The following is a 25,654-nucleotide window of genomic DNA, read 5'->3' as shown; positions in this document are numbered from 1 at the left end:
GCTCAAGCACTGTGTCAACTCTGGGAGGCACCGCTCCTCCCAGGGCAGCAAGCCAGAACATCACCAGCCTGGCCCCTTTATTCCCTCCCTGGGAACTGCTGTCATGAACAAGGAGCCATTGTTTGATGTGCTTCCAAACCACGTTATTAGGATGGGCCAGAGTGGGCCCTGCCACTCTGTCGCAGCTGGAGGTAGAGCCTGTGCCACATTGTATCCATGTGGAGTGCTACATGCTGATTTTCAAATTTTAAAATTATCCACCTGACAAACCATAGGAGATTTGACTGAATCACAACCTTAGGTACCATGCGCCACATCTATGTAGAACAAGGAGCCAGCTGGCGTGTCCCTGGCTCCCTGGCCCATGACCAAGATTTCCTCCAAATATTTGTCCCACAGAAGAAAGGATGACATGTTGGCACAAGAAGAACAAATGTTTGTGTTGGATCCTTTATTGTCAACTTGACACAAACTAAAGTCACTTGAGAAGAAGGGGGCCTCAATTAAGGTCTATGGGACATTTTCTTAATTAGTGATCGATGGGAGTGGGCTCAGCCCATTGTGGGTGGTGCCGTCCCTGAGCTTGTGGTCCTGGGTTCTATAAGAAAGCAGGTTGAACAAGCCACGGGGAGCAAACCAGTAAGCAGCACCCCTCCATGGCCTCTGCACGGGCTCCTGCCTCTGGGTTCCTGCTCTGCTTGACTTCCTGTCCTGACTTCTTTCTCTTATGGACAGTGATATGGAGGTGTAAGCCAAATAAATCCTTTCTTTCCCAAGTTGCTGTGGTCATGGCCTTTCATCCTAGCCATAATCATTGCTAAGACAGGGGACTTGTGTGACGGGTGTCTGACATACATGCCTGCTTTCATCGTGTTCCTGTGCACTTCCATGCCTGTGTTTATATACTTATGTGCACGTGTGTGAGCACTGCATACTTGTGTATATCTGAATGTGTGCATGAAGGCACATACTGTGTGCCTCTGGGTGTGCTGCTAACTCCCTCTTTAGCTTGGTTTAGAAGCTCCCCAGTAGGCATGCCTTGCCTAGAAGAATCACCAGGTTCCTTCTAGTGTAGACAAGGGCATGAAAGAGAGAGACAGGGAGGAAGGAGGGGACACACTGCCGCATCAGCCAGCGCTCTCAGAAGAGTTCGTTGAGTGGATGGATGAATGTGGATGGAGACAGTGACAGCCAGGGCCTAAGAGGGGTTTAGGGATAGATAAGAGAGTACATGCAGGAACCCAGAGTGTGCAGCTGGGGTCAGTTGTGGGGAGCAGAGCCTGACTAGATGCAGGATCAAGGCTCCTGAAGAAGTACCGGCCCCTGCAGAATGGCTGGTTCCCTGCAGCCACCTGTCCACTCACTCAGTGTCTCTTTCCTCATTCAGTCACACTCTTTCTTGACTGTGAGCTCATCACCTTGTTTACTCTCTCATGACCCCTCCCTCCCGCCATGCATGATAAGGAGATGCTGTCCCTGCAGAGGTGTCTACTGTGCAAGCCACAAGTGGCTCCATCTCACTTCCTAATCACAACAGATATGACCGCTTTCCGTGGAAGCCAAGTTGAGTGTGTGTTGGCTCTGTCTGCTTCTCTGGGGTCTTCTCTTTGCACAGAGCGGTGGATGGATGAAGGAGCAGGGTCCAAAGGTCCCGCTGTTGTTCCAACGTGACAAGTATTAGGACGTGCAAGAGTCAAGCCCAAGCTCCTGAGAACTTAGAGCCAGCGTCTTTCCAGGTGGGTTAGCCAAGGGTTGGTGGCTGAAATCAGGCGTACACGGTTGAGGAGGAGTGGCCTGGCCACAGGGGCGGTGCACTGCCCCAAGGTGTCTCTGGACTCTGTAGAGGAGCATCCAGGCAAACATTTGGCATAAGGAGAGGCCGAAAGAAACCCAGGAGGGGTCTCGGGAGTCTGACTGAGGACAAATGCTGCTCCTTCTGCGTGCCTAAACCCTGGGGCTGCCCAGTGCCTACAGTACAGAGACCCACAGAGATGTCCCAGGTGCCAGGGCAGGAGAGGGTTAAAGAAATGCCAAACAAATCTAATTTACATGCAAAGCCTTCTCCATCCTTTAGTCCTCACAACCCAAGGCTTGTGCAAGCCAATCAATATTTCATGAAGACATTTCCTTCCTTCCGATACCGAGAGAGGCAGGTGCGCCAGATTCCCTCTGTGAAGGGAAGAGGAAGGGCCTAGGTTTGCATGCCTTTGGGGCCTCTCTGCTGCTTTCTTCTGAGTTAGCCGCATCCCGTACTGTAGGGCTCATCCAGTTCTCTGTTGATTTTTATCCCCTCACTGCTGGATCTAAAGTGACACTGTGGCACGTCCTTTGCTAAGTGACACCGTGTAGGATACGCTGGTGTCTCAGCAGCCAGCAGAAGTGTCAATCCTCTATAGGAAGGTCAAAGGTCCTACCCTATTAATCCCAGGGTGCACCTGTCTCCTAAAAAGGCCAAAGTGCCTGTACTTTGCTGGCTCTTTTCTGGGCCCTAAGGAGATTGGAGAGTCACAAGGAAATGAGGTACTCTGAAGAGTTAAGGTACTCTAAGGAGGTGAAGTACCCTGAGGAGGTGATATGCCTGAGGAGCTGAGGTACCCTGAGGAGGTGATATGCCTGAGGAGCTGAGGTACCCTGAGGAGGTGAGATCCCTGAGTAGGTGAGATCCCTGAGGAGCTGAGGTACTCTAAGGAGATGAGGTACTCTGAGGAGATGAGGTACTCTGAAGAGTTGAGATACCCTGAGGAGGTGAGGTACCCTAAGGAGGTGAGATTCCTTAGGAGCTGAGGTACTCTGAGGAAATGAGGTACTCTGAGGAGATGAGGTACTCTAAGGAGATGAGGTACTCTGAGGAGATGAGGTACTCTGAAGAGTTGAGATACCCTGAGGAGCTGAGGTACCCTGAGGAGGTGAAGTACTCTGAGGAGGTGAGGTACCCTGAGGAGGTGAAGTACTCTGAGGAGGTGAGGTATCCTGAGGAGGTGAGATTCCTGAGGATGTGGGGTACTCTGAGGAGAAAAGATACCCCAGAGAATTGAGACATGGTATATCTGCCCCCAGAGGATTTTCTTGGGCCACTGTCTAGATCTGTGCCAGATTCGGGTCAGAATACCTGGTTCTTCTTAGAGATGCCCTGAGACAAGTTAGGAGCTGGTCCTCATTTTCCTCAGCTCAGATTTGCTCATTTAGAACTGCTCAAGAACTGACCGGGCTCCTGGAGAACTGCATCAGCTCTGTGTTGTGGGAACAGGCTGGCAAGGATTAATGGGCAGCCCTTCACCCCAGGCCCTAGGCTGCACAAGCCTCATCCCAGCCTGGCAGGATGGGATCTTACATCAGGTGAGAGCTTGCTCTGCAGGCAGGCAAATAATTGCATCAAGCCAATGACTGGGTTCCTGGTTACTCTCTGACTGCTACTCGCCTCGTGCTGACCTCAGTAGAAGGGGGCTTCTTGGGGATTTGTTTCACCCCGGTCCTACAGGTGGTGTGTGATTCCTGAGTAGCAATTATCCAAACTCAGCCATGCAAACGGTGTGTGAGCATCCCTCAGCAAGACCCAGAGTCTGGTCCGTTCCAGGTCCCTACCTTCTCCTGTCCTGTTCTGTCCTCTAGGAAGGCAGCAGGGGATAGGGAAGGAAGGCTCTCATCCTTCATGCTCCTGTTGTCCATCTCATTCATTCATTCATTCATTCATTCATTCATTCATTCATTTCACAGACATTCTCAGTGCTTCCAGAATGCAGAGTTAGCTCTATGTGTGTCCTGGACAGACAGACAAGTCCTGTACCTGCTTTTGGAGGAGGAAACACAGGTTCCCTGACACGGTTAGAAGACATGTGTTACCTTGGAACCCCAACGTGCCTGACCCCCAGAATGTCTACAATCTTCCCTGGCCTTTTGAACTTTGAATCAAGTTGTGCCAAGTATGGGGTGTGTAAGTAGTTCCCAGGAGACTCCAAGGAGGCTGTACTCCAGGCCCTGCGTCAGTCTGGCTCTCCCTAGGGTTAGGCTGAGAAGCTGAGCACTGAGGAAGGGGAGATATTTGTTCAGAGTCTGCAGGAATTTCTGTGAAAGGTCAGCTTCTGGCCCAGGTCTCACACAGCAGCTCTTGAATTTGGACGGAACTTCCCATCACTCCATTCTCTGCCACTGTAACAAAATGCCCAAGGCTGGATACTTTGTGAAGAAAAGAGATCTGGAGGTTCAGAGGCATAAAGTCGTCATCCTCTCAAACTCTGATAGGCACCTTGTGGTAAGAGTGGCTTATTGATGCTGTGTGTGCAAAGGAGAGACCTATCATGATGAGACAGATTGAGTGAGCAAGAGGAAGAGGGTGTGAGGAAGGGAGAGGGCAGAACACACTTGCTTTTAGTCAGCCCTCTCTCTTTTTTCTTTTTTTTTTTTTCGGAGCTGAGGACCGAACCCAGGGCCTTGCGCTTGCTAGGCAAGCGCTCTACCACTGAGCTAAATCCCCAACCCCTAGTCAGCCCTTTCTCAAGAACTTGAAGGGCCCCTGGAGAACTGCGCTGGCCCCTTCCAAGGGAGCCCTGATTCCCAAATACTTTGACTTAGAGGTTCTGTTACCTCCCAACTTCCTACACTGGGAACCACGCTCCCAGTATCTGGATGTCAGGACATAAACCATACCCAAACCACAGCAGGCCTTCCAGGCCCTGGAAAGAGCACGCTGGGTATGAAGTGAGGGGAGAAGAGCTCAGGGGGGCCATAGCTCCAGCCTGTCAGGGAAAAGCAAGGGACAATAGAGCCCACTTTGCATTGTGCTAAACTGCCATTTCTCCTGGAGACATGATGAAAAAAAGCTTCCCTGTGAGTACCGGCCTTTGTGGAGAGCAGAAAGGCTCCATTTGCGGCCTGAGTGGATTCCCAGGGCATCGATCGCTCCGGGCCATGCTTAGTAGGATGGGCTTCAGCAAATGGCTTCGTGTGAAGCAAGCTGTTGATAATGTGCCCTGTTTTCTGTAATTAAAACCTGAATGGCAGGCAGGTCCTTGGGCATTCAGTATGGCAGGAGCTGAAGCGCTGTCCTGGGCTGTGCACAGGATCCGGCCTCCTAGCTGGAGCCTTGTCTGAAGTCTCCAGGGTAGACAGCAAGTGCAGCCGGCCACTGCCATCCTACCACATGCTGGTCCTCACGGGTGACAGTGAGTGCCAGGCCCCCATGTGGGTGCCTCTCCTGCACCCAGCCCCTACTGCCTGGCCCATCCACTCAGCTCATGTTCGTCTTCCACAGCCTGGAAGCCCTGGTCCATCAGCTGCCTGGTCCGTGCTGATTGCCTGGGCTCCTCAGGCACTGCAGGGTATGCGGTCTCCCTGTCGGTGTGGGTAGCTGAACCCAGCACTTCCTCCAGACGGTGGGGAACGGTCCTTCTGGGCAAATGAAGAGTAGGACGGAGCTTGGGGGGGGAGGGCGGGGAAGAGGAGGGTAAGATCCTGGCCCAGCCGCACCATGGATTTTTGAGTGTTATGAGTGAAGTCTCTTCTGATGTCAGTGCCTCAGTTTCACCATTTGTCACTGAAACCTTGTGTCAGCAGCAGATAGGGATGGTCAAATCTAAATAACACTTCTTAGAATCCCACTGTCCACTTTCCACACTTGCCTTGCTTATGTCCTGGGGACACTACAGCCAAGCTCACAGTTAGTTAAGGTGCTTTGAGCAGTAGCAATGCGTTCTGTCTGGGAGAGGGAGAAGCCAGGTCAAGGGACAGGTGTCTCCTTCTGAAGGGACAATCTGTTTGGGGCTCTTTTCTGTGGGTGTGGCCATCTCTCTTTGATGTTCCTCAGCCTGTAGAAACATTTCTCTGAGAAGACCATCAAACGGGCCCCTTATTTCCACAGACCTGTGGCGAACTTCTTGCTTCCAAAGGCCAACATTGCCCTATTAGAGCCAAGACACCCCCTTGCTGGAACTCACATCTGAGAGGCACACTCACAAATCCAGCATGAAGGGACTGCAGGAACTGCACCGTGCAGCAGAGCAAAGCTCACAACACCCAGAGCTTAGGAATCCCACAAGCAGGGAGGCAGAAGCCAGCGAGGACAGTGTGCTGGAGTGGTTACTGAAGCCAGGAGTAAAAGGGACGTCTGGGCCAGTAACGCCTGACTCTACATGGGTGGGGTCACCCAAAGGTGCTAATCTGGAAATCACGTAGTTAGACTGATATCCTTAAACTTGCTGTAGACGTGTCCCCCAGCAGCTAGACACTGTGCTGATGGTGTGTGGCCACGATAAGAGGGAGGCTTCAGTAGTCACTTTTCTTGCTATGACCAAATACTTGACCAAAAGCAAGTTATAGGAGACCATGGACATCTCGGCTCATTCCAAGGGCATGATCTTCCATGAGGATGTCATGGGTCATTCCTGATAGAAAGGCATGGAGACAGGAGCATGAGGAGTCTGTCACACTGTGTCTGCAGAGAGAGATGAGTGCTGGTGCCTGACCTACATTCTCCTCCCTTTCTTTTCTTCAACCCAGAGGCCCAGTCCACAGCACAGTGCTGCCCACACCCAGGGTAGGTATTCCCTCTTTGACGAAACCTCTCTGGAAACCTCTTTGTGTGCATATCTAGGAATGTGTCTCTTGCGTGATTCCAAATCTGATCAACCTGATGGGGGAGGTAACCGTCGCAGACACTCGCCTCTGAGGGCTCCCTCCCACACACACCGCCACCCTGGTCCAACAGCACACCCCAGTGGAAGGTCGCTCTGCAAACCCCTGACCAGGAGTCGCACACCGTGAACAAAGCAAGTCTGAGGCTGTCACACCAAGAAGTGTCTGAAAGGAAGTGATGACCAAATGTCACTAGACTGGGTCCTGGAGCACAAGATAGGCGTCAGGGGAAACCAGAAAATCCGAACGAACCATGGACTTCATTAATGATGTGCGAACGTGCATCTGAGATGCTAACATGGGGCGGGGGAGGGGGACAATGGGAGAGCGTCATGGACTTGCCTGGAACTTTTCTAGAGACCTCCAGCTGCCTAAAGGACTAGCTTAAAAGGTTTGCCAGGCAGAGAACAGAGCCAGGGTGACCGTGAAGAAGGTTGACTGCATTTACCAGCTGCCTTTATGGGCATTTGAATTTGCATATAAACATGGGTTTGGTGCTCAGGGGCAGAAACCCACAAGACAGTGCTTGGGAATCTGCCTGTCAGGCTTGCAGCCGCACCCAAGGGCCTTGTTGAGACAGGTAATGTGAATCCGCCCAGCACACCTTGGCTTCCGTCCCCTGACCCTGGAGTGGTTCCCATCCTAAAGATGGTGCTGCCAGGGTCTGGCTGAGGGGTGGGGCTGGTCGGTCACAGTAGGTGATTCTGAGGCCACTGCAGGGTCGGGGTGAGCTATAATCTCATGCGATGGCTCTGCCAGGCTTCCTCTTGGGGTTTCTTTTTGTAAAGTTTATTTATGTATCGTACATGAGTAAACTGTCACTCTCTTCAGACACCAGAAGAAGGCACCAGAGCCACCATGTGGTTGCTGGGATTTGAACTCAGGACCTCTGGAAGAGCAGTTGGTGCTCTTAACTGCTGAGCCATCTCTCCAGTCCCCGCTTGGAGTTTCTAAATGGCCATTTCAGTCAGAGTCTGGAGCTCTGGGTGGGAAGGGAAGGAGCCCCCCCCAACCCCATTTGTTCACTCATGGCCCAAGCCTGTTCTTGACTTCAAGAGGGCGAGGGAAGGATCTTAAGAATGTGGGAAGAAGGGAGGAAGGAAGCCTCAGGGCCCAGTGAGCCATTGCCTATACTGTCTTCTCTAGCCCAACAGGCAGCTCCATGGCACGATTACTCTAGGATATAGACGTGAGGGGCTGGAGAAGGGGAAGCTAGGCTCCCATGACAGCCTTTGGTCTCCTCTACCTTCACCCAGGCCCACAGCTCCACCCTCAACTAACCCAGTGATTAGTCTAGGGGGAACAGAACAGACGCCTCTGGAGGACTTCCTGTCGGAGGAGAGATTTTCGGGTGGGTGTGAAGGAAGGTAGCCCTCATGGGGACATTCAGGGCCATGAGGAACTGAATCCATGGATGGTCACAGCCTGAAGAAGGCACCTCGTGACCTGCAGGGAGACGGTGATTTTCGATGCTCAGTTACTTGAATGATACAGTGGTGCAGCCCTGGATGGACAGACGTGCCATCTGTGTGTGCCAGGGCTTTGTGTGCCCTAGAAGCCTCAGGGACCTCAACTTGACTCTGCGGCTGGATTCCACCTACAACACGGACATCCGTGGAAAGCCGTTTAGTTCCTTCGTGGAGCCAGGCTGTGTGCTCATGCATGCCCTGTGACTCTCGACTTCCCACTGAACTACTCGAGCCCTCCATTCCTCATTTGGAAGCTGGGCAAACCGAGGCACGGGAAGCTAAGTCGAAGAGGGAGAATGGAGTGGAAGTGGGGCTCTTGGGGGTCTTGGCTGGTCTTCATTCATCCCGTGGGGGCAGAGGAGCTGGGATCTGAGATGCTGAGTGGCGGGCTTGTCCCCAGCTAGGATCGCTGTCTCCAAAATTTAGGAGAAATAGGCAGAGACTTGAGCATCCAGGGAAGGGAATCGTGGCAGCTGAACAACCTCAAGGAATTGAATTCTGCCAATACCTGAGGCCCCTGAGAGAGAGTCTCCTGAGGCCCAGCTGAGAATGGAGGGTGGACACCACGTGTGAGCCAATTGCTCTGTCCTGACCTGAAACCCAAGGTGTATGCTGTCTAGACCATCGGCTGATGGCGGCTTGCTCTACGGTCATCGTTAATTAGCATTCACCTCTGCCCCCTCCACACCCACTGTGCACACAGGCTCACAAAAATGACAATGTGAGCATACAGGTGTGTGTGCATGTAAGGCACAGCTGTGTGTGTGTGTAGAGAGAGATATACACACACATGCATCCTAGAGTGTAACACATGTGCTTATATATGTGCACACCAGTGCATGCGCGCGCGCACACACACACACACACACACACACACACACACACACACACACAGAGAGAGAGAGAGAGAGGGCTGACATCTGTATACAGAGACCCAGGCACTGAGGTCTGCAGAACAGCAAACATACAGACTTTTTTTTTCTTTTTCTTTTTTTCGGAGCTGGGGACCGAACCCAGGGCCTTGCAGTTGCTAGGCAAGCGCTCTACCACTGAGCTAAATCCCCAACCCCTAAACATACAGACTTTATAGAGATATGCCACTATGCCACACAGGCAAGCCATGTGGAAGCAAAGGCTCAGGAAGGCTCTAGAATCCCAGAACTGCAGAAAGCTTAGCCTTCATGCTGCAGGCCAGGTCATGAGTCCCCAGGGCCAGGTGCTACGAGAGCTGAGCCACTGAGGCCCAGGACAGGGGGCAGAACTGGACCCCTTCCAAACCTGCATCCCCAACTCATTCTGGCTCCGTGCAGGCTCCGTGCAGAATTCAACTGTGTGAGCTCTGCAGCTTGTGTGGTGGGAGGGTTGATTACTCTGTGTCCCTGTAGATTCTAATTTGTTCACATGACGGTGTGAGGACTGACTTTCAAGACGTGGACCCTGAACACAAGGGAGAGCCACATGAACACTTGCTGTCCATGCCTAATATCTACAGAGCCCACTTTCGGGTCTGTAAGGGCCTGTGTGGTTGAGTCTTAGAAATGGCCTAGGATGGCAGATACTGAGAGGGGTCTCACGATGACCCTCAGAAGGGATGGGGCTCTGGCATGTCAGGGCGATTGAGGAGGACGAGGCAAGGAGGGAACCTAGCGAAGGGAGTTGAGGTCCATGGAGGGCACAGTTGCTTACCAATGGGCACGAGCAGTCCCCACAAGGGACAGCAGCCTCCTTCATGTCTTGCTCCAGTGAGAAGGAAAATGACAGTGGGCACCTCCCTCCCTCCCTCCCTCCCTCCCTCCCTCCCTCCTTCCCTCCCTCCCTCCAGCTTCTAGGGGGTGGGAGATGGTGAACAAAGAGAGAAACTTTCTTTCTGCCACCGTCTGTGGGTAAGAGAGAGTTAACCCACCCCAAACCCACATACCCTTTAATCTCCTGCCCGAAAGCTCTTAAATATTTAAACAGCACTTTCTGGGCTGTGTCTGATGCTCCCAGGTGAGGCTGAGACAGACAGAAGGCAAGCGGACTGGTGGCCAGCCGGTGTCTGTCGGCCCAGTCTCATCTGGTCCAGCCACGTCCTGAAGCCCAGCTGTAGCCCAGGACATTCTGGACACCAGCTGCCTGACTCTCTGCCCAGAGCTCCTTAGCCTCCAGCAGTATTGCCCCATGTGAGCCTCTGCCTGTGGCCATAGATGCCTTTCTGCTCCTAGTACAAGGCCAGGTACACTAGGTTCCAGCAGAGAACTCTACTATGGCCTTCCCTCTTTCTCTGCTTTTCCCCTCCCCAGGGTCTCTCCAACTGCTCCTGCCTCCCCTGGATCCTCTCCCGGCAGATCTTCCTTGAAGCCTTGGTTTATCTCGCTCGACCTAGGTGGCTGGGTTCAAACCCACCTTACTAGCATGGACCATCCTCAAACTTCCCATGTGAACTTGAAACAGGCAATCTGTCTGTCCTGGATGTTTGGCCGCAAGGCCAGGCTGGGTCCAGGCATGAGGAGCAATTTGGAAATCCAAGTTTGTAGTTTGGATTCAGTATGGGAGAGGGTGGTGCGACTGTCAGTCAGGACCAGGAACAAGTGGTCTGGAGCTGTTCCCAAGAATTCTTATGAGAAAGTTGGTGTAGATCTGCTGTGAAGAGAGGGCAGGAGTTAAGGCAGCAGGACAGGAGCCAAGTAGTCTCTTCAGGAAGATGAGGGGCACAGGGACCCTAGAAATGTAGCTCAAGTGCTCAGATGAGAAGCCCTGCAGTAGGGGCTGTTTTGGGGGACCAAGGACAGGATAGATTCCTGCTTTAAGGACAGAGACGATGCCTCCCCACTCAGAAGACATCTATAGCTGTGGCTCCCCAGCTGCCCTCTACTGGGGACCATGCTTGGCCTACGCTCGGACATGGCCTCTCCTCCTTCTTGCTGCTACCCACAGTTCCTGCCTCACTCAGCCTCCCAGAGCAAGACCGTGGGAAGGTAGTGGTAAGCAGTGCTTTGCCGAGGGCTCGATCGCCATCCCAGGCCTCTGATGAGAAAGCAGAGTTACTGACTGGGCATCTAACCAGGGTCCTTTCTGCCTCTCTCATCTCTTAGCCACCGCCCCCGCGGCTGCAGGCGTAGGCTGTGCTAGATGAGCGTCATTGGGCGTTTATGAGGAGATCGGGATGGTTTCTCAATGGACAGGTCATCTCCACGGAACTGTACTAGGTCACCGGCCATCGAGGGAGGTGAAGGTTGGAGCTCTCCAGAGCTGTTTAGAACCAAGCCTCTGAGAGAGGAGGCTTGTTAATTTCACCGCCAGCTGGGAAGCGTGCACGGTGTCACCTGGCAGAGGTCGTACCATTGATTGAAGGGTGCTCAGTCAAGGAAGGCCTGTATTTGTCCAGGGATACAAAAGAGTAGATGCCACCATGCTGGGATGCTCTCTGAGGAGCGGCAGAGTCCTGAGTCAGAGAGAGAGCGTTTCTCCCAAGGTTGGCTTTTGGGAGCCAGGTCCAGGGGGTCTGTGTGAAAAACTGAGGGATAAAGGTGAACTGTGACTTGGCCTCACTCAGGGATGGCTTACGCTGAGACACCATGACATACCATGTCTCCCTGAGTAGCCTTGTGTGCCCTGGGCTTGAGTGGCCATTGTGTAAGCACAGAGGACACTTTATAGCCGGGTCTTCCTAAACACTGGGCAAACCTACAATACTGAAGGCAGAGCCTGCCAATCTCTGCTCCCCTAATTCTGTTCCCCCGCCCCCCGTCCCCCGGTCAAGTGACTCAGCGTTGATAATGACGGTCATAACTCGGTCACATGACAGCCCGGCACTTTGGTTTGGCCTCCAAGCTTGGCGCACCAGGAATAGGAATGCTGAGAACAGTCTGCTCTGTTTTGGGGACCCTTGTCTACCTCTCAGATCCTCACAGTTAACTTGACAAGCTGAGGATTGGGCTCTAAAGTCACTGGATGTCTTTCCCCGGCCCTGAGAGCTCAGCAGGGGCGGCTGAGTCCCTCCAGGCAACTGGATTCACTCACTCAATAACATTTTATGGAGTCTGAGTCTGGTCCTTGAACAGGACCTCAAAGGACACTGTGGATCTTTTGCCCTCCCCCCAACCGTGGGAGAGAAAGTCCTCTGTCCCTCCTCCTGGGGAGACAGCTCTGCTTCAGCAGTTAGCTCTGCTCTCTTGGGAGCCTGGGCTGAGGAACACCTTGACAGAGCTGCCCTGCCACTGCTGAGAGGGGCCTGGTGCCTGCTTGATGCTTTCCGGGGAGCAGACTGCTCTCTCACCAGAGCCCTGTTCTCAGGGAACCCAGTAAAATGACAAGCGCACACCCCACAGCCGCCTCCAGGGTGCACAAGCTTCATCATCTAATTCGGGACCACAAGGAAAGAGGACTTTGAGACTGAGTCTAGCGCCTGAGTCCCAGGCATCGCCGTCAGGGAGATGAGAGGGGCTGGCAGGTGGCCAGCTGCCAGGTCTCTAGGCTGAGCTCCAAATGGGCCAACAGGACAGGTCGGTGTCTAAGCGGTAAATGTCAGGTCACGGAGGGTAGGTAAGCTTGGGCGGTGATGTACTGTGTACTGCGGTCCTGACCACACACAGAGAGGCCATCTGTCACACTTTCAACTACTCCCGAGTAGTGTAAGTCTCTGCCATGCATATCTGAGGTCTAGGGAGGACTGTGGCTCTGTGGGAAGATGAATGCCTCAAAGCCCAGCACTTCTGGACATGTTTGGTATCTGTGTTTCTTCTGGGAATTGTGTGCTCTGGCCTGACCAACTGCAGTGGTGTGGTGCAGCCTTTGAGAGATGGCTAGGAGGGGGCAATCAGTGTTTACATTAGTGGGAAACTGAGGTGCTGGGGTGATCCCTTAAGACATAGAACTTTTTCTAGGAACTGGTTACAGCCTCAAACCATAGCCATGGCAAAACTTTTCCTCTAAGTTTCTGGGAAGGGCAAACACCAAGCCACCAAGTTATAGTTGCTGTTTACCCAACACACTGACAGCATCAAGATCCTGCAGAGGTGGGGGCTAAGGTCCCACTTGCCTGCCCAGAACCCCTTGCCCCGTTGCTTACTTGTGTCTGTACAGGCTAAAGCCTGCAGCCAGCGAGCCCAGGTTTGAAACTCCAGTTTCCCCCTGATCTTCCTCGGTGTACCCGAAGCCCAGAGTGATGGGCAGTCCCTCCACACAGGTGGCACTGTTGTTCCAGCATCCTCATCCTCCTGCTTCCCAGGTCTGCCTCATTTCTCAACCCTCACAGCAGCTGTTTCCCCAGTGCTGTGGCTCAGAACTTGGGGTTCTCCTGGGAACCTCTGGGCGTATTGTGATTCACTCTCTGGAAGCTTGAAACTTGGCTCAAACTGTCTGTAAGACATCTATTTTCCTCATCCTAGAAGTTGCTGCTAGGAAAAAAAAATCAGTCTATGAATGAGAGGTCTCTATTGTTTGAGGTGAGAAAGAGAGGTGGAGGGAGAGAAAGGGAGATGAGGAGACAGGGACCAAGCATAAGAAGGAGAGAGGAGGAAGAAGATGACGAAAAAGGATACCTCAGTGTCTCACCTGGACCTCCAGGATAGCAGCTGATGACATCCTGCATACCGGTCACCTTAACAAAGACAGAATCACCTCGTCACTCCTGACATTCCTTAGTCTCCCTGCTTCTGGTAACCCCAGCCCTAGATGACCATAGGTCCGATGGTCACCCCCATGGGTCTGTTTGAGAGCTTCATGTAAGTGGCCACCGTGTGTGCTTTTGTACCGGGCTCCTTGCGATCAACAGAATAACTGTGAGACTAGGCAGCCACTGGGTGGGTCTGAACTCCACCTTCACGGTTCGGGCTCCACACTGTTTACTGTGCTCCTGCTGGCCAACACCTGGGCTCTTTCCAGCTTCCGCTGTTATGAAAGGCTGTTGGAGACACCCACACAAGTCTTTGCAGACTCCTGTAATTCTTTCTCCTGGGCATGGGGAAATATGGAGGAGCAGCTTGGCTAAGTTACTAATCTCATGTTTTCTTTTTTACTTCTTTCTGGACCTTTTGTATCAGTAACTGCCGGATTTACATGCAAAGGTACCTAACCCATTGTCCAAGGAATCCTGAGAATGTAGCTTGAAATAAAATCATAAATTTGCTTAAAACATTGTAACTTTTGTTTTGCTTTTGTTTTGCAATTTTGTTTTTTAACCTCAGTGGCATGTTCTCAAGTGAGAGATGACAATGTGTCTCAGGGGAGCTAGTGTAACTTGATCACAAGCCACCAAACTCATTTTCAAAGGGACCTTCCCAGTGTGGCACTCATGCTTGGGTGTAGGAGCTCTGTTCTCCACCAGCTAAGCTTGGTGTCTGAGCCTCTAGTCTCCAGTACCCTCAAGGGCGACAAGCAGCATCTCCCATCACTGTGGCTCCCACTCTAAGTTCCTCAAGGTTTCTGGTGTCCAAGTTTGCATATGAAGACTGTCAGACAGTATTATGTCTGTTCGTTGTCCCTTGTCCCTTTGCTCCTGATTTGTAGGTCTTTGTTCTTCTGACAATGAAGTCTGTGGGCTGTGGGCACTTCCTCAACTGTGTCTTCTGAAGACTAGAAGAGGGTTTTTGTTTCTTCGTTTGCTTTTCTCTTTAAGAAGTCTTTCCCCGTCCCAGATCAAGATGCTGCTCCTGAGCTAGAGAGATGGGGAGATGTGGTGGAAGAAGCCCTTGCCCTTACAAGCATGAGTTCTAGAATTCAGATCCCCAGAACCCATATGGAAACTGAGTAGGTGTGAGGGTCTCCAGTAACCCCTGTCCTCAGTAGGCAGAGGCAGGAGTGCCCAAGCAAGCTGGTTAGCTAGACTATTTAGAGTAAAGAAGTTCAATCAATACAGTGATTGAAAAAGACACCAAACAGAAACCATGGGCCAACACACACACACACACACACACACACACACACACACACACACACAGAGAGAGAGAGAGAGAGAGAGAGAGAGAGAGAGAGAGAGAGAGACAGAGACAGAGAGAGAGAGAGAGAGAGAGAGAGAGAGAGAGAGAGAGAGAGAGAGAGAGAGGCAGGCATATCACACACATATACACAGGAAAATAAAATTAAATCTCCCTTTCTGTAACTATTTTCTCAAATTGAAACATTCTCTTCTGGAGGGAGGGAGAAAAGAGACTCGTGGGATTCAGGAAGTAAACAAAACTTAGGAGGCTCAGGAAGTTCCTGAAACTTAGAAGCTTCACCAGACCCCTCCCTAGTTACAAAGCAGCAAGCACTTGCTAAGTAGACTCTTCAGGAAGCCACCTGCATCTGATGTGTGCAGAAAGCCCCAGATGCAGATTTTTGAGTTTTCACCCACTTTGGTGATGCAAATGCCTCCAAGTCACCCATGCTCCAATTATCTCAGGCAACTCGTGGCTCACTAAGCTAGACCTGGGCGTGATTATTTCTTTGGTCTGTTGCCAATGTCCTACCTGGGGTGAACAGACATTTGTTCCTGTGTCCCCAACACATTTTTACCCTCCATGGAAACTCTACATCATTAGCTCGTAGGTTTTCATAGAAAACCTGTCTCAGAACACCTCAAGCTTGTCCTCACTCCACATTTGTCTCAGCATTGCTGGATGATCTGATGGGTTTCCCACTCACAGCGAGAGGCAGGGGCATCTGTCTCAAGACCGGCTGAGGCACGAGCATGGCTCTATTTCTGAACTGTGATTCTGCCCCACTCAGCAGCGCCTAGGCTTAAACCTAAACATCCCATGCTGGATGCCAGAGCTCTGGGTTGGACTCCTGTACTGGATGATTTCCTCCAACTCTATTCTCTTTCAGAATTCTTTGCTTCTCCTACCTTGGATTCTTTGTATTTCCAGATAAAATTTAAGACTAACCTGAAAGTTTCTACGCAGACACGTCCTGCAACTTTGATTAAGTGACATTGAATCTGAAGTTCAATTAGTGAAGAATTGACTCCTTGCCAGCACCAGCTCTGTAACAGTGTTGATCTGTTGCCATGCCAACCTTGTCTTCCTTGATACCTTTCTGTTTATTTACATCTTCAAGTCCTCTCATAATGACATTCGAAACAATAAAACGTCCTTTAATTTAATTTAATGAATCCAGGATAGCGTTTCATATATTCCTAACATTTAATTTCCAATGTTATCATAGCTGTTTGTCAACTTTCATGTTTCTGTTGTTCCCCCAGCCATGGTGAGAAGCTGAATCTTCTGCATTGATGTCGAATTCAGCATCTCATGAAACCCACTCCTGACTTCCAGTAATTGTTTCATAGATCCCTTAAGAGTTTCTACATTTAAAGTCATATCTGACAGAGGGGAATGGGGTTCATAATATGATCATGTTCGTCACCCACATAGCTAATAATACCCAAACGCGGGACTACAGAGGTGACTCAGTGGTGAACACTGGCTGCTCTTGCAGAGGACTTGTGTTTCATTCCCAGCACACACAGGGCAGCTCACAACATCTGTATCTCAAGTTCCAAGTCTGATGCCCTCTTCTGGCCTCTTTGGGTACTTCATGAATCTGGTGCCCATATACACAATGCAATCAAAACAGTCATACACATAAAATAAAAACAAATACTAATGTATGGATCTACAATTCATCTATGCTAAGAAAGGAGAAGGAAGATCCCACAACTGTGAATAGGGGCATCTTACATCTATCTAACTAAGCTGTAAGTCTTTGGTTCCTTTCCCCATCTTGACTCTCCCACAGTCCTCAGCACTGGTAGGTCCCAGGGGCAGGTCGTTTGCTTGTCTACCATAAGGATGATGTCTGTTATTGCTAGATGCCCTCTACTGTTTGCAGCCTGTGGAGCGGTTGTTTGTCTGTTTGTTTTTGTTTGAGCCTTGATATATACTGATTTTTGTCAAATGTTCTCTGCATCCCTATTTGAGATTTCAGGCATATCTGTTACCTTTCTCTGTAGTGTGACAAAGTGCCTGGCAAAAGCCACTTAAGAGAGGAGGGGTTTGTTTGGGCTTGAAAGTTACAGTCCATCAGGACGCAGAAGGCATGGCATCACGAGTCGGAGTTGGCTGGCTACATTGTATCCACAGGCAGGGGGCAGAGGCACAGATGACTGCTGGTTCCCGGCTCACTTTCTGACCTGGGTTTTGTTATTCCTTGGGTGGTTGGCTGGTGTCTGACATTAACTGTCAACTTGGAACACCCTAGAATAACTTTTAAATGGGGTCTTGATTGAGTAACTGTCTTTATCGTGCTTGTGAGGAATTCTCTTGACTGTATTCATTGATGTCAGGGTGCTCAGCCCACTGTGGGCAGCACCATATCCTAGGCAGGTGGTCATGGGCTGTACAAGAAAAGTTAGCTGAGCATGAACCTGTGAGCGAGCCAGCAAGCAGCATTCCTCTGTGGCTTCTGATTCAGGAACCAGCTTGCGTCCCTGCCCTGACTTCTCTCAGTAAGTTCTGACCTGGAAATACAAGCCAAATATACCATTTCCTCCCCTCAGTTGCTTTTGGCCAGAATGTTTTATGACAACACTGAAAAACAGCACATTGTCAGTTACAGTGTCTTTATTGGGTTTTGCCAACATGGAAAGTAGAAGCAAGAGTGCCCACCCTGTTTTCTGAAGAGTGTGTACACGCCTGCTGCTGGGTAGAACTCAACTGAAGAAACACAGTAGGCTTTTCTTGAATGCTTGTGATTATAAATATAATTATTAAACTGCATGTGTGGGGAGGTCTGGCTCAGTGGAATTGCATCTGCTCAGCAAAGCTCCATCCCCATCACCACAAAAAAATATCCATCTGACCATTTTCAACTTTTAATGAGGATGCTCACACTTGCACCCCCAATGTTGCTCTGAAGGTTCCCTGACTTAGCTCACTGTTTTGAAGTCTGCATTCTACTTCGTCATCTCCTCCATGTTCCCATGCTCTCCTCTTGCCTTCTTTAGAGTTAACTTGATCTTCCCCATCGGCGTAATTTCTTCACGCTATGTGAGACGGTGCATGTGAGTGTGTATGTAAACCAGCACTCCCCAGTCTGTGTCCTTTAGTCAATTCTTTGCTATCTGGGGCTGGGAGAGGGCTCGGTGGGTAAAGTGCTTCCTACATAAGTATGAGGTTGTGGACCCTTCTAACGGCAGGATGTGGTAACATGCATCTGTAATCCAAGTGCTCCTGCAGTGAGATGGGAGGTAGAGAGGAGAGAATTCCCAGAAGCCCACAGGGCAGCTAGCCTGCTGTCTACAGAAGTGAAAATAAAATGACTCTCCTCAGACAAGGTGGAAGGCATGGACCAGTGCCCAGGGTTTTCTTCTGAGCTCCACACACGCACTGGATCACATGCATACCCACAATCATGCACACACCACAAACACACACACACATACACCAGCACTCACACGTACACAAAGGCACAGAACCATATACACTCACACACATACACATACTCATGCACATACTTGCTCACATCATATACACACATACACACATGTACACACATCATATACATACACGCACACACAAGCATGCACACACGGACACATACATCTCATATGCACACACATGCACACACCTCGCATACACACATACACATACAAACACACACACATATATATACACTCATGCACACACACACTAGACACATGCATGCATCATATACACACAGGCACAGACACTCACACACATGCACACATACACATACACACACATGCACACATATACACACACAAGAAAAGTATAAAAATATATATTAGATATACTTTGGAGTATTTCCTGTCAATCAGGAGGCCCTCCTGTGTGTATGATGCATGCCTGCCTGCCAAGGAAGAAGCATGTAGGCTCATTTTCCTGAAAGTATCTTGATTTTTTAACTCTATTCTGATGGATAGTTCTGCTGGATATAAAATCCTGGAGAGGTTTCTCCTTTCTTCAGCCCTTGAAGATGTTGATCTATTGTTTCAGACACCATTGCTTCCCAGCACCGATCAGCTCCTTGTGCCTTCTGTCCTCCCTACCTGGTCTCAGAATAGGCTCTTAATGTTTTTTGTTCTTTTTTGTTTTGTTTTGTCTTGTTGTTGTTTGTTGTTTTGGTGTTTTGTAGTTAGCAATACCCACTTGTATGTTTTCTTGGGTTTTGTCATGCTTGAAATTCTGTAGGATTCTAGAGTCTTTGTTGATTTTGCATCAGGTCCAGGAATTTTTATCATTAAAAACAAAAGCCATCATTTTGCACAATTCTGGCTTCACCTTCTGTGGTGGTGAATCTTGATTGTCACCGTTCAGGATTTAGGTACCCATGGAAACACTTTAGATGTGTTCAGGAGACTGTTTCCAGAAAGGTTGAACGTCATAGAGAAGACACACTTCGCAGTATCATCTTTCCATGGGCTAGGTCTCACACTGAATACGCTGAGCACTAGTGTCTGTCTCCCTCTGCTTCCTGGCTGCAGATGGACTGTGACAGTCACCTCCTGCTGCACCTGCCTTACCATCATGGACCAGACCCTCAAACCATGATGCAAATTAGACTCATTTTCTGATGTGGGTCATTTTGTCACAGCAACAAGAAAGTGAGGGGCACACACTCTTGGATATAAACTGCTTCTTCATCAGAACGCACTACCCCACATGTCACATGCTCCAGTCACCAAATAAACTAGATTGTTCTTACAAACCCGAGTTTGTGGACTTTCATGTTCTCCGTTCTGGTGCACACCCAAGTGAAGACTGATCTCAGGTACTGTGTCATTCACCTCCTGCGTCTCCATTTTGTGTATGTGTGTGTGTGTGTATATGTGTGTGTATATGTGTTTGTGTGTGTATGTGTGTGCGTGTATGTGTGTGTGTAAGTGTGTGAGTGTGTATGTGTGTGTATGTGTGTGCTTGTGTGTATGTGTGTGTGTGGTGTGTGTGTATGTGCATGCATGTGTGTGTGTGGTGTGTGTGTGCATGTGTGGTGTGTGTGTGTGTGTGTCTGTGTGTGTGTGTGTATTTTTCACTTCCCTGTGGAGATTTCCATCCATCTAGTCATTCAGGCTACGGTTTCTTTCTTCTTTTAACGCATGAGCCACTGTTGTTGTTGTCGTCATGTTTCTTTCTGTCCTTAAAATATCCCAGCCTTCTTCAGGATGGCTCCCCCTCTGTGGTCCTCCAACTGTTGTGGTTTCTGCCTAGCATCATTTCAGACAGTGAGGCCTCCCCTGTGTCTTCTAAGTGGATCAGTGTTTTCTACACGTGAACTTTAAACTCTGTCCCAACACTGAATTTAGCTCCAGTATCCGCTTCACTCTTTCTGTCTCTCAGCTGTTGCTCTATGGTTACGCCATCTGTGCTCCAAGGCATTAAAGAGCCTTTACTAAGAGTCTAAGCATCTTATTAGAAACGATCTTTTTAATGTCCTTCGTAGTGTGCAACCTATGCAGATGCTAGGTTAGGACCTATTGAAGTTCTGTGCTGTAAAGGAGCACAGTGCATTATATAAATCACTTCCCTCTTTTCGGGAACCCTATCCTACTTCTCCCTTGCCACACTAACCCTAACTGAACACACAGCTGGGTTTAATCGCTGGTGTTTCTGGCTGGGACTTGCATGTATTTGAATGTTCTATAGCAGAATTTGCCAGGGCCCGTTCCCTAAGGCCTCCCTCCCAGAAATGCTTCCCGGTAGAAATTCTCTGTTCAGACAAACCGGGTTGGGAGCCCCGCAGACTGGGACCCTCTTACTAGACTCACAGGGTACATCAGCATGTGACATCTTTGGGTCTTGGAGTCAGGACGATGCTGAGTCCCTTGGATCCCTTTGTAAGCTGTGCAAGCTGACTGGGGCAGTGAAGCCTTTTTTTTTTTTCTTTCACAATGTCTGTCGCTCCTGTTTGAGGAACGCACAGTGAGTCACCATACATGGTCAGCTTTTGCTTTCAGAGTTTCCTGTCTCTTACAATATTAACTAACCAATTTCCCAAGTTAAAAAAATATTAAACTGTATTCAGAGAATGGAACACAGCTCAGTCCAAAGAGCATTTGTTGAGCGTGCATAAGGCCCTCGACTTGACCCCCCCCCGGTGTCAAACTGGATGTGACACTGTGTTCCTGCAAGCCTAGCACTGGCGGGGGGTGGGGGGGCTAGAAGCAGGAGGACTAGCAGCTAAAGACCATTGTTGGGTCTATAGCAAGCTCAGGACCAGCCTGGGCTACCAGACTCCTGTCTCATAAAACAAAACAAAACAAAACAAAATAAAATAAAATAAAACCAGCAGAGTTCGAACATCATTTCTCAAGGGCTCATCCTTCCGCATTTCCAGTGCTCAACAGAGAGAGCCTAAGTCCAGAGACTCTTTGAGAGGTAATTCTTTTCTACTTAAAAAAGAATTTATTTTCCAGCAATGAGTGTCTCTTCATGCTGTTCAGTTTTTTGGGGTGCCAACTTGTACAATTTATGTGCTTTTATTCAGATTTATTAGCATACTACCATGCAAGTAATTCCTTGCTCATTTCCTAAATCGCCTTCCTCGTGTCTTACGCAATTTAGCATTTTGTTTAATGGCTGTTTCATGTAGTCCCTGGATCAGCCCGGGCCAGAACGCTGCTGGGCTCCTCATACACTTAGCTCCCGATTTATTTATCAGGCCTCGGTTTTGTTTTTCTTAATTTAATAACTTCTGTTATCTGCTCTCCTCTGGACTTCTTTAGAACTGCATTTTAAAACCCTCATTGACTTGAAGACCGTGGCTTTCTTCCCCCCGGTGTTTGATGATGAACGCCTTTGAAGACAGTGTTTCATCTCTGAGGAGCAATCTGGAGAAACTTGTTCCTTTATTCCCGTGATTTTTCTAATAGTCGAGAGTTTAAATATTATTTCTCTTTCCGTTTCCCTCGCACGTTGGTAGGAATACTTTTTAATTACCAGTTGGGAAGGATCCTTAACTTAGACCTTTGTTAATAATGTATCACTTTGTTCCTTCGAGATGAAAGGCATCTGTACAAATTTATCTCTCTGTACATATTAAAATTATTATGTGTAATGTTTACATTCATTTGCCTGAAATCTGCCACCATTTGAAATACTACTTTAATTACCCAAACAAGCACGAACATATGTAAACCCACACTTCTCCTGACCCCATTCCAAGCTCCAGTCTCCTCGTGAGAGGAGAATCACGTCTCTAGCTGGACTTACACGAGGTAATCTCTCATCAACAGAGACGTGTTGCCTGCTTACCATTGTGAAGGCTCGGAGTCTAAGACACCAGCAGGTCCCACCTGTGTTGACTCGCTGCTGTGGGAGCTCACGCCCCGCCTGGGTACACAAATACCAACCCAACTCACAGAGACTGAGCCCTGGGGCCTGTTTCTGCCCAAAGGCCGGCGTCTGAATGTGATCACATTACTGAGTTCTGGCATACAGATTTCGGAAGGGACACCCACCCTCAGACATCCCGCATGGAGGGTGCTCTCTTTGGGACACCGTTCTGCACGCTGGCACGGAGACACGCCGTTTTGTCTTGTCCACGGTTGAGCCACCTTGTGAATGTCAGTGCAGCCTGGCGTATTTGTTCACAAACGCTGCTTACCCGACTACCCTTCCCATGTCCTCGCTTCTGTGTTACTCTTCCCAGTATCTACCAGCGTCCTGTGGCTTTAATAAACGGTAATTGATTCATTCCCCCTACGTGTGGACAGTTCGGTTTTCTTCGTTTTTTGTCTGTGAGCAATGGGTCCTGAGCACTCTTATATAGGTCTTCCTGTCTTCGTCCACTGGGCTTTCCTCTTTAACTCTTTCTGACATACACCCCATACATGGAAAAGCAAACAAACCACAAACATGAAAGTCACAGAGTATTCAGGAAATGAGAATCAGATGTCAACCATACTGCCTCTCTTACCCTCCCTCCACTGGTCACTACGCCCCCTCCAGTGCAAGCCGCAGACCCAGGCCTGACTTCAGTCCCAGAGTCCCTGGGTATGTCACCTTAATCTCTAGCAAGGGAAGGGGCCACACCGACTCTCTGGGGTTGAGGTGGTGTGGGGAGGAGGGCGTTTCATTCAGAGCTTTAAAGATTCGACTGTGTTCTGTGTGTTCGTTTGTAGCCCATCCTTGTCTGGATCTGCAGCACTCGCAGTGTGGGTGTTCCACAAATTATAGGCTCATGCTACCACAGGCAGGCGTTTACTTTGGTGCTGTAAACAGTGCTCCTCCGGTATCCCTGCTTCCATTTCTGTTAGGTCTACACCTCAGAGTGTAAGCGCTGTGTGAGTTGTGAGTAGTTCTGATACCAACTTGCATGCCGGCCACAGGTATGCTCCACTTGGTGATGCTGATGGGTATTGTGCTAAGATTGCCTTGTGTATGCACACTCCAATAATCTTCGTTCTCTTACCTCTGATGGAATATGGCACCCTTTCTTGGACGCTTTACTGGCTAGTTTTATGTCAGCTTGTCACGAGCTAGAGTCATCAGAGAGGAAGGAACTCGATTGAGAAAATGTCTCTATAAGATTGGAGACCCTAGGCAAACTGGAGGATAGTTTCTTCATTAGTGACCAATGGAGGAGGGCCCAGCCCATTGTGGGTGGCGCCATTCCTAGGCTGGTGGTCCTGGTTCTATAAGAAAGCCAGTAAAGAACTCCTCCATGGCTTCTGCATCAGCTTCTGCCTCCAGGTTCCAACCCTGTTTGAGTTCTTGTTCTGACTTCTTCCAGTGATGAACAATGTAGACGTGTAAGCCAGATAAACCCTTTCATCCCCAGTGCTCTTTTGGTCATGGTATTTCATCATAGCCGTAGCGACCCCAAATGAGATAGACATGGTGTTCTCGGAAGGCCTGCTTCCCCCCACTTTCCCCTGGGATTATCTGCCCTCCTGATGGCCTGCGGCGGTTCTGACACATTCTGAACCTAAGTGCTAAGTCACTCTCCCTCCGCTTGTGCCCTGTATTAATGAAGTCTTTACACGGCCAGGAATGTTCATTTGAACGTGGCTCCATTATTGGATGTCCGTGGTTAATGATCCTGCATTTTTCATCCAATAAGTATCTGCCTACTCTGGAGCATTCTGCTTTCCTCTAATTTTTCATTTGTTTGCATGTCCACTTAGGGTTAGGCCTGCTGATCATCTAGAATTGATTTTGTGAAATTTAATTAAAAATATTTTATAGAATGTATTTTGAATCATGTTCTCGCCTCTCCCCCAAGATCCTCCCCTAGCTCCCTACTCACCCAATTCCATGTTCTTTCTCTTTCTTAAAAAAAAACCAAAACAAACAAAAAAACCCACAAAACTGAAACAGACAAACTAAGACAACAACAACAAAAAAATCCATAAGACAATTACCCCTAAACAGAACAAAAAGCACCCAGAAGTCCCCCGTCTGTCATGTGACTTTTCTAGACCTGGGCCCGCCTTGGAGTGTGGTTGATAAACCCAGTAACTCTCCACTAGAGAAAAGCGATTTTCCCTTTTTTAGCAGATACCACTGCAAATTCTTGGTTAGGAGTGGGACTTTGCCCACTCTCCTTACCAGTGCTAAGACCGTTGCCTGTTTGGAAGCGGTGCGGTCTTGTATCCGCTGTCATAGTCTCCACGTTCACATGTGCCTCAGTCCCCGGGTGTCTGGAAGACGCCGTTCCCTTGGAGCTATTCACTGCTTCTGGTTCTTACAGTCTTCCAACTCCTCCGCATAGATCCCCGAGCCTGAGGGGGTTGATAGAGACGTCCATTTATGGCTGAGTGCTTCAAAGGCCTTTACTCTCTACACACTGTCGGGTTGTAGAGCGCTGTGCTGTTTCCCATCTGCTGCCAGAAGAAGCTTCTGTGATGGTGGCTGGGGGCAGCACTGATCTATAGAGGGAGCAGAATGATACTAAGCCATTGTATTGCTCTGCTCCTTTAGCAGAGTGACAATACTGTTTTCCCCTCGGCCCATGACCTATCTCGTCTCATCCCAGGCTACTTTAGTTCTTGGTCTTATTTTCAGTCTCACGGAGTGGACCTTAAATCCACTCTTTAAAAAGGTTTTGGTTACTCCCTTGTGATGCTTTGCATATGCTCTGCCAAGGGAGTGGCACGATTAGAGGTGTGGCCTTGTTGGAGTAGGTGTGGCCTTGTTGGAGTAGGTGTGGCCTTGTTGGAGTAGGTGTGGCCTTGTTGGAGTAGGTGTGGCCTTGTTGGAGTAGGTGTGGCTTTGTTGGAGTAGGTGTGGCCTTGTTAGAGTTGGTGTGACCCTGTTGGAGTAGGTGTGTCACTGTGGGGGTGGGCTTTGAGACACTCAACTTAGCTGCAGGGAAGCCAGTCTTCTTCTGTTTTCCTTCCAATGAAGATGTGGAACTCTCAGCTCCTCCTGCTCCATGCCTGCCTGGATGCTGTCATGATCCTGCCTTGATAATAATGGACCGAACCTCTGAACCTGTAAGCCAGCCCCCATTAAATGTTGTCCTTGTGAGAGTTGCCTTGGTCATGGTGTCTGTTCACAGCAGTAAAACCCTCACTAAGACACTCCCATAACGTTTGTGCCACCATGGAACCAGTATATCTTGTAGGCAGGTCACTGTTGTGGGTCGTGGGATTTACAGATGTGTCCTTTTGTAGCGTTCTTAGTGCTTTCCAG

General features: G+C 49.5%; 1 long non-coding RNA gene across 2 annotated transcripts; it reads right to left on the bottom strand.

Moving 5' to 3' along the window:
- Positions 1-11,433: 11,433 nt before the first annotated feature.
- Positions 11,434-25,244, bottom strand: LOC102549170 (uncharacterized). 2 transcript variants are annotated; one of them, XR_355170.5, is made up of 4 exons: positions 24,569-25,244; positions 13,632-13,677; positions 13,147-13,474; positions 11,434-11,592 (listed from the first exon to the last, which is right to left on the bottom strand). It is a non-coding gene; the product is annotated as an uncharacterized LOC102549170 (long non-coding RNA). The 2 variants fall into 2 exon arrangements; XR_355169.5 differs by having other exon boundaries at positions 13,147-13,471.
- Positions 25,245-25,654: the final 410 nt, after the last annotated feature.

The sequence above is a fragment of the Rattus norvegicus genome, chromosome 6, assembly GCF_036323735.1.
Source record: "Rattus norvegicus strain BN/NHsdMcwi chromosome 6, GRCr8, whole genome shotgun sequence".
Lineage (NCBI taxonomy): Eukaryota > Metazoa > Chordata > Mammalia > Rodentia > Muridae > Rattus > Rattus norvegicus.
This window is presented reverse-complemented; position numbering and strand designations above follow the sequence as displayed.